Raw genomic sequence first — 16536 nt, forward strand, 5'->3', positions numbered from 1 at the left:
TTAATAAATAAGTAAAAGTGTAGATGCATAAACAGTTCTTTCCATCATTCAAGTCATTGACCTGGAATTGGCCAATAAAGTGCGCAAGTAGTACATACTATATTTCAAATCATTTCCCTAGTTTATGAAGATACTATGACTCTGTCAGATACTATCTTATAATAGATTGACATAGTGCAAATGCATAAAAGTTATTTCCCACCATTCAGGTCATTTGCCCGGGATAGGCAAATAATGTGCATAAATAATGTATTCTATCTTTTAGGTCATTTCCCTAAATTAAGGAGGTGCAATAACTCTATCAGACACTATCTTATTGCACATTGACATAGGAGTTGAAAAATAGATTAAAATAAAAGTACATAGCATCATACAATCGTTCTCCTAAAATAAGCAAGTAAAGTGCATAAGTAGTCAAAACATAGATTAAAATAAAAAGGGCATACATGATCATCATCCTAAAATAAACAGGTAAAGTGCATAAGCATTACATATTGTCGTTGATTCATTACAGGTCATTTACTTGACCTGTATTCATATATATTGTTTACCACAAAAGCGTTAGAATACAGTAAACAGTACCATTCTAGACAAGATATAGAGTTAACGTGGAGGAAGGAGCCATTTTAAAAATAAGGTTCCTTTTCGGCCCAAAGTTGCCTCTACCAGTTGCTCGCTTTTGGTGACCACGTGCATCCTGTAGAGCCCTGCTGGCTCTGTCGAAAAAATTCCCAAAGCAGGCCAGATCCATGGGGGCCACCACTGTAAATATGTATTTTAGAGCCTCTTTACATGTTCCCAGGTCATGTTTAAAAAATAAGGGTTTTAGTACTAATCGTCTTTCTGAGGCCAAGACCGGACAGCAGCATACAAGATGGATTATAGATTCAGTATGATATTTACACAAAGTGCATTCTTGCAGATAGCCACGCGGAGTCTTCCAATGGCGTTTGTAGTCCCAAGCTGGGAGAGCTAAGAGCTGCATCCGTAAAATACTCTGAAAGGATTGGGTTTCCAATGCTGCTTTCAAAGATGGTTGGCCACTTATGGTCGCATATGACTCCAATCGACCCTCAGCGCTATTGATGTTCCTGATGCTAGCAATATCACTTTCCCTTCAGGCTTGCACCCCATGCTCTTTCAGAGTCTTTTTTTAGGAGAGACATCGGTATAAGAGAGTCTACTGCATAAGAAGAGGCCAAGTTAAAAAGTTCCTCGGCACTTCTAAGATAGATAGCCCAATTAGTGGAATTATCTGTAAACATTACTTTCAAGGGCCCCCTCAGACTGTCAGTGTTGGCCCTGCAAACACGATGATAAAACGTAATTACATCCATTTTGCATTCCATATCCATCCTTACTAGGTCAAATTCCAGGCGTATCCCTGCATGCCTGGTGGATCTAGGAATCTGAAATATCTTCTTGTAGGCTTTCACCTGACAGTTCTCAAGCAATGCAGTACGCCTGCTGGGATGTGCAAGATGCCCACAGTAAATTGTTGGTAGTAGTTTTGCCTTAATGACTCTTCTAATTGCCTCTGAGATCGGAGATTTAAGCCAATGGTAAAGTCTGGAAAAGGCATAGGTAATTCTCTCAGCTTTTGCTGCCACTGCTGTTGCATGATATGAGGTCTTCCCAGAGTTTGATATCCAAACTCTGAGGTAGTGATACTTAGTTTCCATCTCTATTTTTAGCGGGCCAAGGTTCTGGTCTATTTGATGTTTTTTAGCCTGTAGGCTAAAAATCAAAACTTTAGTTTTAGCCGCATTTGCCTGTAATACATTTTCTCTTAATTATAACAGTTTAATATATCCAGGCCCCTTTTCAGCCCTATCAGAGTCTGAGCAAGGAGGACCAGATCGTCAGCATACTGGATTATGAAGAGCACGGTCTGACCTAATTTCAGTGGGAATGTATTTCCTTTAAGCAACTCCGCACCCAGATCAGCCATGCAAAGATTGAACAGAGTGGGGGCAATGACACAGCCTTGTTTTAAACCTCTACTAGTATAGATTTTCTTTGTTGCATCTGTTTTAGATATCTTAATTCACATCCATGTGTCAGAGTGAAGCACAGTTATAGATGCCAGCAGCTTTCAGGGTATCCCCCAAGTGGTTAGTTTCTTCCAAAGAATATGGCACTCAACACCATCAAAAGCTGCACTATAGTCAATGAAACAAGCAAACAGCAGCTGTGATGGAGACTTCTGTGCTTTCTGACCCAGGTGTGAGAGGGCAAGTACATTGTCTAATGTAGAAGAGCAGGATCTGAACCCAGTCTGGTATATGGGTATAATATTATTTTGAGTGAGCCAATTTTCAAGCTCTTGTAGGAGCACTTTTGAAAAGGTCTTGCCATCGACATCCAATAGTGCTATCAACCTATAATTTTCGGGTCGGGTAGTATCCCCTTTCCAGGCCTCCGGGACCACAGAAAATGTAGACAATTATTAAATAAAATAGTCAAAGGCTCGACTCAAAAATCATGCTTGCCTCTAAAGATGCTCCCTGGAAGGCCATTTGGTTCTGAAGCCCCACCACGACGAATACTGCCATGCATAACTTGCACTGACTTGGCAGTGACATTTAACAACCTGTTGTCAAGGCCGTCTAGTACATGTTGCAGCTCCATGGTGCCATGAGCATCTACATATTCTGGATCCACATAAAGTTTTTCCTCACGGCTTCCCAATCACAAGCAGAAACAACACTATCTTTACTGGTAGGTGTATGTGGCAAAGTGTTGACATAGTCCCACAATTCTCAGCTTTTCCTCGGTAACATCCATGCATGTATCAGTTTCCAACATTCTTCCTTTATCTTCAATTTCCAAATTATTTTCTTATCCTCTTTCCTTGTCTGCCTTCTGAGTGCTTCAGCAGCAGGGGTTTTATTTTTCCTGTTTTGTGATTCTGCCTGCCTGCCTTTTTACTATGTTAATATTCCAGGGATGCTAAGAATTTATCAGCTTCTCTTCTTTTGGCCCCAGATTGCCTGTGCAGTTTGGAGCTATTAAGTGCATCATGGAGTTTATTAATCACTATTCCCCACTGGTCGGTCACCCGATTTGTCCCACTTTCGAGCATTAGGAGGCCACTGGCCTGTTTCTATAGTTCATACTTAGCAGAGCAAACTGTACCCCATTTAATTTGTTTAGTCACAGGCCATAAGCTGGATAATAGTCACAATATTGACGTTGATGCACTGAAGCAACAAAGCAGGAAAAAGAAGGAAAAGTGGTGGAAAAAAACAAAAAAAAAAACAAGACACGTGCGCAGAGTAGTAGGCTCAGAGCCCCGGTCACTGTTGGTGGGGCAGAAGTGGCTAGCATTAGGTTGGTGCGGATTGCCCTTAAGCCGGGCCTATTCTGCATGTGCCCCTAAGGACAGTAACGTTGTTCAGTCAGTCAATGGTAGGACTCTTTCCTGCCCCTCCTGCCTGAGGTATTTGGAGAGGAGGAAGTGAAAGAGCGAGGCAGGGGGTGAGGCGGCGCTCAGATGGGGGAAAAAAGCAGCAACCAACAAGTATAAAATTCCAAGGTGATCAACGACTGTTTCTTTTAAGAAAATCTATGTAAAAAAAAGTTTAAAAAAAATAAGATGTTTTAAAACGATGACACAAGTACCAACATTAACACAACTGTGCAGCCGGCCTGGGGTCATATACAAGGCTCCTGGGTTCCTGGAGTAAGGTGGTTGGCACATGCCTTCTCAGGAGCAGGAGTTGAGGCCTTCGTTGAGAACAACAACAGCAGCAGTTCATGCATCTGTATTAAGATCACTAATAGGTTTGAAATCCCTGAGGTTGGTACCAGAGAGGCAAAGGGTACAGAAAAATGAGAAAGTATAAAGTAATCTTAAGATATTTGGGGTCAATTGGAAACTGGCACATAGAATGTTTTCCACACCCAGGGATGGCAGCAAAGCGAAGGGACCATCTATATCAGTAAAGCAGTCCCATACTAGTGCAAAGTGTACTGATAAAGGACTGAGGTTGTCCAACATGTACAATACAGGAGTTCAGAAGGAAATTAAGAAAGATGATGGATGTCTACAAGATCATAGATGTTTGTTAAGTGCAAGGAGGGTTTTGGGTCGATCTATAGAACCTATAAAACCTCATAGTGACAAAAGAGACGTTATGGAGTTGGAGGAAGACCAGCTGATAACATATCAACTTAAGACTCAGAGGGAGTACAAGTTAGGTCCCAAGAGAAAGGCCCTGAGCACCAGAAAAGCCTTTATAAATAATTACTTTACAAGAGCGAAGGGTGGGGTGGTAGAGGATTTTAAACTACTGGGCAATCAAGATACGCAGTTTACTCCTTTGAGCCCGGTCTTAGAACTCGATCAACTAATAAGAAGTAAGAAAGTGCAAGGCTCCAGCCAGGATGCTTCAATAATTGGGGAATTGATAGAATTGGCAGACACAGCTTTATAAAAAAGCATCAGCAGTCAACATAAGTCATTACAATAGACCTAGCCAAGATATGAATCCAATGGGAATAGACAGTGGTTCAGAGGCAACTGGAATTTCTCCTCTAACAGTGATACCTCGGCCGTCGACTGATGGCCATGCTAAATTCTTAAGTAAGAAAACATTGCTAATAGAAGCAGAGATCCATCAGATAGCACAGTCTCAGCTAGAGGAATTTTATGAACAAGAGACCCTCAATAATAGCCAGTCTTGTTCTACCCCTCTGCAAGGTGTAATGGAAGGCCCTCAAGATATGCTCACCACAACCGCACATGGTTGCTGGTCATTACGAGAGTCAATTATGGAAGACTACGGCGGAGAAGCAGAAAAGAGGGGAGCCTTTGGAGCAAAAACAGCAAAGGAATGTGAATGTAGTAAGGAGGTGGGGGAAGAGGATAGATCAGACTGTATATAAACACCATAAATGCCTCCCTTTTAACTGCAGTTAAAGCACTTCCGTGACAGTCGCATAAAATGGAGATACACCTGGAGCTAACACACATGTTGGCTCAAAGTGCACTTATGTTGGACAAAAAATTGAACTCACTAATCAGAAAGCTAGATTGTTGGGGAAATAGATGGATTGAAGGCAACATGGTGGGGGAAAACTGTAATGATGAAATAATAGATACGCTATCAACCCTGTCTGATATGCTAACAAGACTCATTAATCACTGTAAAACTGCCAATACAGAAGGCAAGAAGCTGAGCTTCCAGACACCTGAAAGAAAGCAGCAGGACGTATTGCCCACAGAATCAGTAGAAAAAGGGAGAAAATCTACTTTAACAGATGATAATGAGGGAGGTAGGGGTACCGAATCAAGCAAGACGCCATCTACTACCGCACAACCGATGCTGTCAACTTCTCCGGGTGTTGCCGCTGTCCAGGACAGCATAAATTGACAAGTACCAGAAGCCGCTATCAAGCGACTAAGTGAGTTAGTCATTGGAAATAACCAACATACACATCTAACAAGACGACAGAAGAAAAAGTTGAAGAAATCACTTAAAATTACCAAGAAAAAGGACAGATTGAGCCTCAATGGGAAAGTATCAAATGCTTCTGGTGATACCCCTGGGCAGCTTGAGACCTATCCAATTTTCCAGCGGAAACCTTCCTTATTCTCTGTACCCACTCCTTGTCTACCGCCACATACTGTAGCGACAACGGTGGAGAAAATGGCAAGTACAGGGGGTCATAAACTTCCTTTTGTTAACAAGGGAGAAAGTGGCTACAATGTTCAGACATCGTGGCCTACAGCAGATACTGATCAGGCACTTTCGTATGCTCTGATGGAGCGGCCCAAGGGATGCGAAAAGCAAATTGGAGGCTCAACTTTAAGGAGAAAACTAGCACCACTGCAGACAGGAGAGATAGAGACACTAACTGGTCAGGGGTTGCATTCCGAGGATGAGGGGGGTGAAGGGCATATGGGGGGGGGGTGACACCCCCAAGAAAAAATCCACGATACAGCAGCTGGGAAATGTGAGGATGATGAGCCACCTAGAGGGTAGCTCAGTGGGGGCCCTACATTGATGCAGCCAGAACAAAAAAGTGACTATCAGGAACAGGGACTCCCTCAAGAAGCAACTGTGCCCATGGAAGGAATACCGGTAAATCAGGCGCATGCTCTGAGCATAGGACTAAACCTGACAATACAAATATTTGGGAATACACTGCCACATACGGGTCTGTGTATGTGCAGGAATACCATGGGAAATTAAGTATAAGCATTACAAATTGCCAGAGGTACACCAAACTGACAGCAATAATATTTACTCCGCTATATGCATCACGGGGGCTTTGAGACATCCTTAATAGGTCAAATATACTCTGTTTGTAGCATAAAATACTATCGCTTTTGAATATTACAACCTCTCCTCCGTAAACTTTAACACCTATGTTTGGATTAGTCAGAGAGAATCCACACTGACAACATGGATTAATCAGAGCATCGCAGAAAGAATATTTGAAAACAAGTGTTTGCTGATCAGCTGGGGCATAAAAGTCTGCAAACCAGAAATAGAAAGATACCCTGGTGTTTTGTCTATGGGGAAACAACCATTGCATCCAGATAAGAAACCATCTTGTACCGTGAGAGGAACTCCTGCAATAAACCTTCTGATGGTGGATAAAAGAATTACTATACAGGTGACAAGGTATGCATGCAGATGCAAGAAGTAATCTCAGTGACCAAGGTCGGTGGGACTGCCTTCCTTGCCTTGACCGCGAAAGGAAAAATGCATCTCTAGCCATAAAGATTCACCCCCTAATAAACAAAAAAGTGATATTAAGTCAGTAAGTTCGAATGTGGTCGGCTTGACCTCCTTATTGCTAGTCCTAGTATTGGGGATTTTGTGAATAATGCTGATATTTTATGCTTCCAGGAAACTTGTCAGTGGAGCCATTACCTATCCCTGGCTTCATAACAACTCAGACTCCCGCACAAAAGAAAAATCTGTTTGGAAGACATATGGGAGGACTAGCAACATATGTTAAATTAGATTTAGTCATCAAGGTGGAGGCCTGGGAGAAATCAACAAAGGATGTTCATGTGATGGCCTTTACTAATAAACCAACACCAATATCAATTATAAATTTGAATATCAATCCCAGATGGGAAAAAAAACAGGCAAAGGTCAAATCAATCTTATCCTTATTGAAAGAATTCTTCTATGAGCACCCAAATCATGAATATGTGATTGCAGGAGATTTTAACTTTTGTAACCTTGGCACAGAAGTTGGGTTCCCAGGAGACTCTGTAAGAATGGCCTCAGAAACTTTCTTTAAAGAATTTGAGCTGAGAATGACTAATCACAGTGAAATTGTTGCTAGCACACTCTTCCCAACATTCAGAAATATCTCTACATTAGATTACATCTTTTTAAGTACAATATTGTTGGCTAGATGCCTAAGTCATAAGGTCATTAATAGACCTGAAAGCTATCATGCTCTTGAAGTCGCAAAACATCGGTCTTACACGGATAGTGGGAAGAAACTAGTATTTATCTAAGCGTGCGATCGTCACTGAGAGATGCACAATGTGCAGAGGACCGAGTGCAGAGTCAAGGCTCTAAACACCTGCTAGTTAAGCTGTATTTTACCCAAGGAGGGCATTTTGTATGTAACATAAGTGGGTTTTGGGGGGCAGGTGAAGTTAGGCCCCACAGTCAAGAAGAAACCAGCATTGGTGGTGTGACCACTGGGATATTCAAGGTACTAAGACTGTACCAACCTTCAGATGGTAGCATCAATGTATTTAGAGAGCTGTGTCATGGTCACTTCCTTAAGAGGCCCATACTCCTGTCTAGGGAACACCAATACGGAGGCCCTCGCCTTTTTCTTAAGGTTATATATCTCTCTTTCCTATTCTGATTCCCACCCATCATCTGGCCAACACCTACTTATTTTCATAGTCCATACCTACCTGAAGTCTAAGATCCCAGCCAAATACCCAGCATTATTCAGTGGCTTCCCTATTTCAGGAGAAGGGCACCTGCCTGTCCAATAGAAATGGATTTTCAACATTACAATAATTAGAAGAAGGCTTCCATACTGGACTAATAATTGTGTGCAACATCTTAATGATAACAAAGGCTCATTGTTTATGTATAGATCTGGATGAGTCACTGCACGATTTTTGGTTAGTTAAGGTATGAGCAACACAAGGCAGAACACAACACAACAAACCAAAATGAATTCCATGAGATTACCATATCAGTATTCCAGATGAGAAATTAAGTTATTAATTATATTTTGGAGATCATAAAAACAAATAAAAACAACAGTTTTTTTTATGTTTATTTGAAACTCGGTCTGTCCAGATCTGAGACCTCCAAAGGGAAACACACATAGCCATGGTAGTCCCCTCCAACCTTTGTCTTTCCATCCATCTTAATCGTACCTGATTTCCCACCAACTCAATGATCACCTTAGCTCTTTACAGTTCTCTACTACTCAATACTTGCTTGCATACATCTCAAACTGCCTAAGGTGCCAGATTTTACCAGGTGCTACCCAGCACTTTGAGGCATTACTCTTAACACGTGGAACTGAAACATGGAGAAGCAAGTCTCTACGCTCCATCATCAAATTGAGCTGAGAACTGCTTACTGTCATACCTCGGTAAGAGCCACTCTTGCATACTTAATACTGATAATGCTACCTTCACCTTAGGCGACAACTGGACATGCTTTTCTACCTATAATTGTCTTTTTATAATTGGACTGCGTGTCCTTTCGGTTTCCTTATCTCATTGGCACCCTGTGATTTCTCTCTCTAGCCACCAGGGGTATTATGTACTTCTCTAATATTTGAACATTCAACTTTATTTGTCATCTTGCATTAGGGATCTTGGGTGTATATTTTCCCTCACCAAGGGAACCAGGGGTGCACTTCCCCATCTTCCCTACATAATACATGCACTAAATTGAAGTGGCTCATTTTCTCCTTTTTTCTCTTTTCCTTTTTCCGTCTATTTTCTTCATTATAGTTTTCTTTTTCCTTGTCATTTTCCTTAACCTTTTCCTCTTCCTTGTGGTTTTTCCTGGGTCGGACCCCAGGTGATCAACATGATATCCATGCCACATTCCCACTAACACCAGGAATATGTATGTATCTGTGTTGAAATTTAACTTAAATACTATTGATGTCTTATTGCTTTTGTGTTTTTTAAAGTGCACACGTTTACTGTCTTTACATATTTTGTCTCATACTTTTGCCATACACTCTTTTATTTAGGTTAAATTGCCAGCATTGTGTCCATGTAAATGTATATTATCTAGTCATATGCAGTTTCTCTTACATCATGGTATTTGATCTGATGCCATTATGGAAACAACATGGTTTATCTTTTCGAGACTATAATATTCTTTCATGTTTAATTGCTGCTTCGACTATTTTGTTTACTTTTTAATTTGATTTTCCATAAATCTTTGATAACTGTTGGTTTTCCATTGGACTTGGGATTTTTCTCCTTCTACTCCACATGCTTGTCTTCAATTATTTTAGGTGGATGTTTTTTTAATAGTACTGTTTTCTTGGTTGTGTTTTTGGCTACTTGCTCAGCCTCGAGAAAGCCCCAGGCCTGCACGCAGAGAGAGGGGAGAAACAAGAGTTGGCTGTTCGGTTATCTTATCATTCACCATTATACTTTGGAGTCTATCCTGAGAAGAATAAACATAACTTCATATTAGAAAGTTGTATACTGAAGGAACTGGATTTGAAAAAGAGTTTTATATCTGGTCAACCAGCTTTGTCCTCTATTTCTTTAAAGGCTTTTGCAGGTACTTTTTAAAAAACAAAATGTTTTAATTTTCAGCATGCACTCTGCAGTATGTCTCCTGCCCTGCCCTCCGTCCTCGCACCTCCCTCGTGTTGACCCCCTTGTCTGTTGCTGCTCTCCCCTCTTCCCCTCTCTCGTGTTGTTTTCGGTTTGTTTTTTTTTCTTTATTTTTCATATAGCACAAACTCGACCCAAAGGTATTGGGGCGCTTTACATGAGCACCAGTTCCATTATTTAAGGGCACATTCATTATTTTAGGTGAGCTTCCCCTCTTCCCCCTACTGTTGTTGCTGTCCCCCCACCCCGCTGCTGTCCATTGTTGCGGCTCCCTCGAATAAGCTTGACACCCCCGACCCCTGCATTTGGTTTAAAAAAAAAAAAAAAACGCCATGTCATGGTCTAAACTGGCCGTGGCATACTTCTTTTTTTCTTCACTGTGAGCCATGTTGCACAGCAGCCCGCGCTGCTTTACTACATGACAAAGTAAATATAAAACCCGTTATGACCCGGTTAGGCCACATTGCACAGCATTTCACGCTGCTGTCCAACATGTCTAAAAAAATACATTGACAAAGCCAATAAACCTTGCACAGGCAAAACATATTGGCTTTGCCAGTGCTTGCTGATGTATTGCGTCAGTGGGGTTTAATAAAAATCGAAATATGAACCTAAATTGCAAACTGATTAAAGATTTTTAGACTATATATGTATTTTTTATTTTTTTTACAGCTGACTAGAAACTATTCACACGTCTACCTATGTATTTACATGCACCTTAACAATGAAGTACACGCATAAAAATTATGAGGGTAGCCGTCTATTGCGCTGCTACTGAAAACATCTAGATCTCGGATCAAGTACATAAATATTGCACATCCACTATCCACTATATTTCCCAATTACAATCTAAGCATTCAGCAAGGCAAGGAAAATTCTGACTTCATCCTTCCTTTTGAATGCCAAGCGAAGAAGGCATTGAATTCCTCATCAACCGTTCTCTTCAACTCCCCAGAGGCAGCTGGAGCAGAAGAATGCAGTCCTTTCCGTATCTAAGCAACATATGACGTAATGCAAGATTCATTCAGTGCCCCATCGACCCTGTTTCAAACAGCAGCCCAGCACTGAGTGGCACAGACCGAGCTGGTTTAGCTGTTCCCTAGACGCATAAAAAATAGGAGCTCATTAGATTAGATATCTTAAACTAAGAAAACATTAAAAATAACCAACTGAAAAAAAACGGTTTGCAGGAACATATGGATAGCAACCAGGATTCCTCCTTTTAGCTGACTACCCCTAAAAATAGCCTTAGACTCAGCTATGCAGAAAAGGATCTGTTTGGTACTGTTTGATCACTACTGCATGTGGATCTAAAAAAATGTTAATGATGCTCTGCCTTGACATTTTATTTTTCGGTTCACACGTGGCACTCTATCAGAGTATTCAAGCGCTAGTGCATGCATCCAGAAAGTAGATCAGCTAAATCATGACCTCCAATAACAATAAGCGACCCTTGACCTTGTTTTGGTCAGGAGAGGCTCGCCACGCAGCTCCACCCGACTGCGCCCGTGCCCTTCACCCCACCCTCGCTGCGAGTTCGAGGCCCTCCACCACCCGCAGGCTCCCGCCTGCGCCTCATCTCTGGTGTCTAGTGGTTGCCGTAAATAGTGTGTCTGTCCTGTGACTGTCTGTTTCTTTTGTATTTTCCATTGCTCTTTGTCTACTTTTTTCTGCCTTTTACTCTTTATTTTTAAAGCCTTTTTTTCCTTCATCTTATCTGTTTTCTCCTTTTTTCAGCTGTTTTTCACCTTTCCTCTGCCTTCGTGCTCTGTCCCGCCTCTGCATCCCCTGCAGGCCCGCACCCCTTGCACCCCCATTCTCCCACCGCTCCACCTCCCAGCTGCCCCTCCCTCCACCTCCCCTTCTTAATGGCGGCTGCTGGACAGTAAAGTGAGCGACCCTTGACCTTGTTTTGGTCATGAGAGGCTCCCCACGCCACGCAGGTCCACCCAACTGCATCCGTGCCTTTCACCCCACCCTCGCTGCTGCGAGTTTGAGGCCCTCCACCAAACGTAGGCTCCCGCCTGCGCCTCATCCCTGGTGTCTAGTGGTTGCCATAAGTATTGTGTGTCTGTCCTGTGACTGTCTGTTTCTTTTGTATTTTCCATTGCTCTTTGTCTCCTTTTTTTGCCTTTTACTCCTTATTTTTAAAGCCTTTTTTCCCTTCATCTTATCTGTTTTCTCCATTTTCAGCCGTTTTCACCTTTCCTCTGCCTTCGAGCTCTGTGCCGCCACTGTGTCCCCTGCGGTCCCGCCCCCCTTGCGCACACATTCGCCCACTGCTCCCGTCTCCCAGCTGCTCCTCCCTCCCACCTCCCCTTCTTGATGGTGGGTACGCATGGCTGGCGTGCTGCTGGCGCACCGGAGGTGCGCCAGAGGAGAGTCCCTCTGCGCCTGGACCACGCCCAGCACCAGACCCCCCCTGACCCCTGCAAACCCCACAACCCCAACGCTGCTACAGTGCCAACGCCCTCCCTGCCCTCAACACCGGCCGATCAGCCACCTGCTTCCAAGCCACACCAAAGCTCACCCACTGACCCTTCTCCTGCCGGAACTGCAGCTTCACCAGCTCCTGAGCCGCCGACCAACCCGCCAGAACCGAACGCAACCACCTCAGTTGCATCCTCCTCAACACCCGCTCTGTCCACAAGCATGGCGTCGAACTTTGGGACCTACTCATCTCATCCTCCTCGGACGTCGCCTTCCTAACCGAAACCTGGATGAACCCCTCCTCGGAACCCAACATCGCCATAGCCATCCCGGACAGCAATAAGATCACCCGCAGAGACCGCACTAACAGACGGGGAGGAGGGATCGCCATAGTCCACAAGAACACCATCAGAATCTCGACCAACACCGAAGACGCCCTCGACGCCGCCGAACACTTACATTTCCAGATTCACATCAATTCCAACACCACCCTCAGAAGAACACTCGTCTACAAACACCCTGGCCCCCGGCCGCAGTTCAGTGACTCCATCGCCGACGTAATCAGCACTCACGCCCTTGCTTCTATGGGCACCATCCTCCTCGGCTACCTGAACTTTCACCTCGAGAACGCCAATGAAAGCAACTCCACCGCCCTGCTCGACAGCCTTGCCAACCTCGGACTCAAACAACTCGACACGACACCCACCCACTCCGCCGGCCACACATTTGACCCAATCTTCTCCGCCAGCAGCCAAGTCACCTTCAGCCACACCACCGAACTTCACTGGAACGACCACCGCTGCGTCCACTTCACCTTCAAGAAACCCACCACGCACCACCACCCACAACAGATCCCCCGCAGCAGCTGGAACAAGGTCACTGAAGACCAACTGATCTCCCCCCTCCCCGAGCCCTGCCACCCATCACCACCAACCCCAAAACAGCCGCCCGCAACCTCAGACAATGGATAGATGACTGAGCCAACACCCTTGCCCTGATCAAGAAACCCTTCAACAACCGCACTGGCACTAGGGCCATCTGGTTCATCGCCGACCTTCAGGCCTCCAAAAGGGAGTGCCAAAAAGTTGAGAAGAAGTGGCGCCACAAGCAAACAGAGATCAACCACACTGCCCTCAAGAACGCCATACGCAAGCACCACCAGCTCATCCGGACGACCAAGAGATCCTCCTACAAGGAACGCATCGACAACAACTCACACAACAGCAAAGAGCTCTTCAACATCATTAAGGAATTTGCCAACCCCAGGTCCTTATCCAATGACACCCCATCTTGCAAGACCTCTGCGGCTCCCTCTCCACCTTCTTTCACCGCAAGATCACGGACATCCACAACAGCTTCAACACCTCGACCCCCACGACAGCCGCTGTCACCACAAACCCCGACTCACCAGACCCCAGCCACACCAACTTCCTGCTCGTCTGGGCCCACATCAACGACGAGGATACCATCAAAAACATGAGCACCATCCACTCCGGCTCACCCTCCGACCCCTGCCTTCACCACATCTTCAACAAAGCAAGCTCATCATCGCCCCCCAACTCCGAATGATCGTCAACAGCTCCTTCTAAACCGCCACCTTCCTGGAAAGCTGGAAGCACACCTAAGTCAATGCCCTGCTAAAGAAACCCAAAGCAGACCCAAGAGATCTCTAGAGCTACCGGCCATCTTCGTCCTCCCCTTCCCGGCCAAGGTCATTGAGAAGATCCTCAACAGTCAACTGATCCGCTTCCTTGAAGACAACATCACGCTGGACACATCTCAATCCGGTTTCCGTAGCAACCACAGCACAGAGACCACCCTCATCACTGCCACCGACATCAGGACCATGCTAGACAGAGGCGAAACTGTGGCCCTCATCCTCCTAGCCCTCTCGGCTGCCTTCAACACCGTCTGCCACCACACCCTTCGCACACGCCTCCACGACGCAGGGATCTGCCACAAAGCCCTGGACTGGATTACATCCTTTCTCTCCGGCAGAACCCAGAGAGTCCGCCTCCCTCCCTTCCTATCTGAAGTCACCGAGACCATCTGCGGCGTTCCCCAAGAATCCTCCCTCAGCCCAACCCTTTTCAACATCTACATGGCACAGCTCGCCAACATCGTCCGATCTCACAACCTCAACATCGTCTCCTACGCTGCTGACACCCAGCTGATCCTCTCACTCACCAAGGACCCCGCCACCGCCACAGCCAAAATCAACCTCCACGACGGAATAAAGTCCATCCCTAACTGGATGGAGTGCAGCCGCCTGAAACAGAACTTAGACAAGACAGAGATCCTCATCCTCGGATCCAAACTCTCCACCTGGGATGACTCCTGGTGGCCGGCCACCCTAGGAACCACACTGATGTCCAACAACCACGCACGCAACCTAGGATTCATCCCAGACTCATCGCTCACCATGACCCAGCAAGTCAACGCCGTCTCATCTTCCTGCTTTAACACCCTCTGCATGCTCCGCAAGATCTTCAGGTGGATCCCCACCAAAACCAGAAGGACGGTCACCCAGGCCCTCTTCAGCAGCAGACTGGAGTACGGCAACGCTATCTACGTTGGAACCACAGCCAAGCTCCAGAAAAGACTGCAACGTATACAGAACGCCTCAGCATGCTTCATCCTTGACATCCCACGCCGCAACCACATCTCAGCCCACCTGAGAGACCTACACTGGCTCCCCGTCAACAAGAGGATCGCCTTCAAGCTCCTCACCCACGGCCACAAAGCACTCCACAACGCCAGCCCTGCTTACTTCAACGAGTGACTCACCTTCTACACTCCGAACCGGCAACTCTGCTATGCCAACCTCGCCCTCGCCACCGTTCCTCGCATCCACCGAACTACAGCCAGCAGCAGATCGTTCTCCCACCTCGCCGCCAAGACCTGGAACTCCCTTCCCCGTCCACCTACGACAGACCCAGGACCTTCTGACCTTCAGGAAACGCCTCAAGACCTGGCTGTTCGAGCAGTAGCACCTCCCCCCTCAGCGCCTTGAGAACCTCACGGGTGAGTAGCGCGCTCTACAAATGAATGATTGATTGAACATGGGACAAAAAAGCAGGCTCATATATAACTACTACAAAACTGACTTTCAGGCAACTATGTCAACCTCTTAGAAGAAACACAGCATTCGCATGGCAGGATACGAAGGTGAGTGTTTCATTCAAGTAGGTCAGATGAAGAGAGTCATCCAGCGCACCCTTGCCAGCCAGAAGAGCCTCTAACAGTAAAACAAATCCAAACAAACCGTTTCAGAAATATGCATTCTAAGAACTTTCCTACTTAACATTGTAATAGGTAAGTCATGCTGCCTTCCACGGCCTTAAATACAACGTGGCGTTTCCCCTTTACAAAATGGTAAGCAGAAACAATATCCTTAGAAAAATACATACATGTTGTGTGAAAGGCAATAACACGAGAAAGCATAAGAAAAATATATGAAGAAATACCTCATATCTCTAAGGAATATTTTGAGATCGAACGTTTCTGTGACGAGGAGCTAGTACACACATTATTATCTGAAAAGAATGGGAAAATTACGAGGACGAAAACCTCCGAGAATGAGAGCTTTGTTCGCTGAGAGAGGAATCAGAAAGCTGAACTGGATGGAGTTCTCGTCAAAGTAAGTGTGTGTCTGTGTGTGTCTGTGTGTCAAAAGCGAGAGGGGGAGAAGGTGAAGTAAGGTATATAGATTTTGCTCCACTTCAATTGCTTCACTACACGACACCAAACGAAAGAAATCCCATATTGATAATTAATCTAGCCTCTCAACAAAGAAGTGGAGGGGGGCGCTGTCTGTTTGTAAGGACCCTCACCTACCAGTTACACAAATGGCATGATTCATCCTTGTGTCCTCCCAGGAGGATGGATGCTTCTAAACAAACTTTAAGAGTCCTATTGATTTGTCACAAGAATTGTTGGCTTTATTAGATATGTTTAATAAAATGGATAATGAACGTAAGCCAAGGCATAGCTAGAATGCTTCACCATTTTATTTTCATCAAATGTTTCAGAGGTAGCTGTATGGAGAGTCATGGTTCATTAATACCAGAACTCAGTCCTTCAGGGCATTTGTCCACACACAGGACTGTGGTAATTTTGAAATTTGTCCAGCTTTATTCCATAGGAGCCATTTGGAAAAGGTGCATTACTAACTCATTTTAGCTTTTCTCTACCTTTATAGGAACTCAACCCATAACAAGAATCCTACTACTGACAGCTAGCTGAAATCAGATACTCACAAGTATGGGTTGGCTGAAGGTTTTAGCTAA

At 44.8% G+C, this 16536-nt stretch overlaps 1 protein-coding gene across 2 annotated transcripts in view; it reads right to left on the reverse strand.

Annotated features, from left to right (window-relative positions):
- Nucleotides 1-16536, reverse strand: part of FEZ2 (fasciculation and elongation protein zeta 2) — a 351080-nt gene that overhangs the window by 147337 nt on the left and 187207 nt on the right. The gene's annotated exons all lie outside the window — the stretch shown is intronic.

The sequence above is a fragment of the Pleurodeles waltl genome, chromosome 5 (assembly GCF_031143425.1).
Source record: "Pleurodeles waltl isolate 20211129_DDA chromosome 5, aPleWal1.hap1.20221129, whole genome shotgun sequence".
NCBI classification, from domain to species: domain Eukaryota; kingdom Metazoa; phylum Chordata; class Amphibia; order Caudata; family Salamandridae; genus Pleurodeles; species Pleurodeles waltl.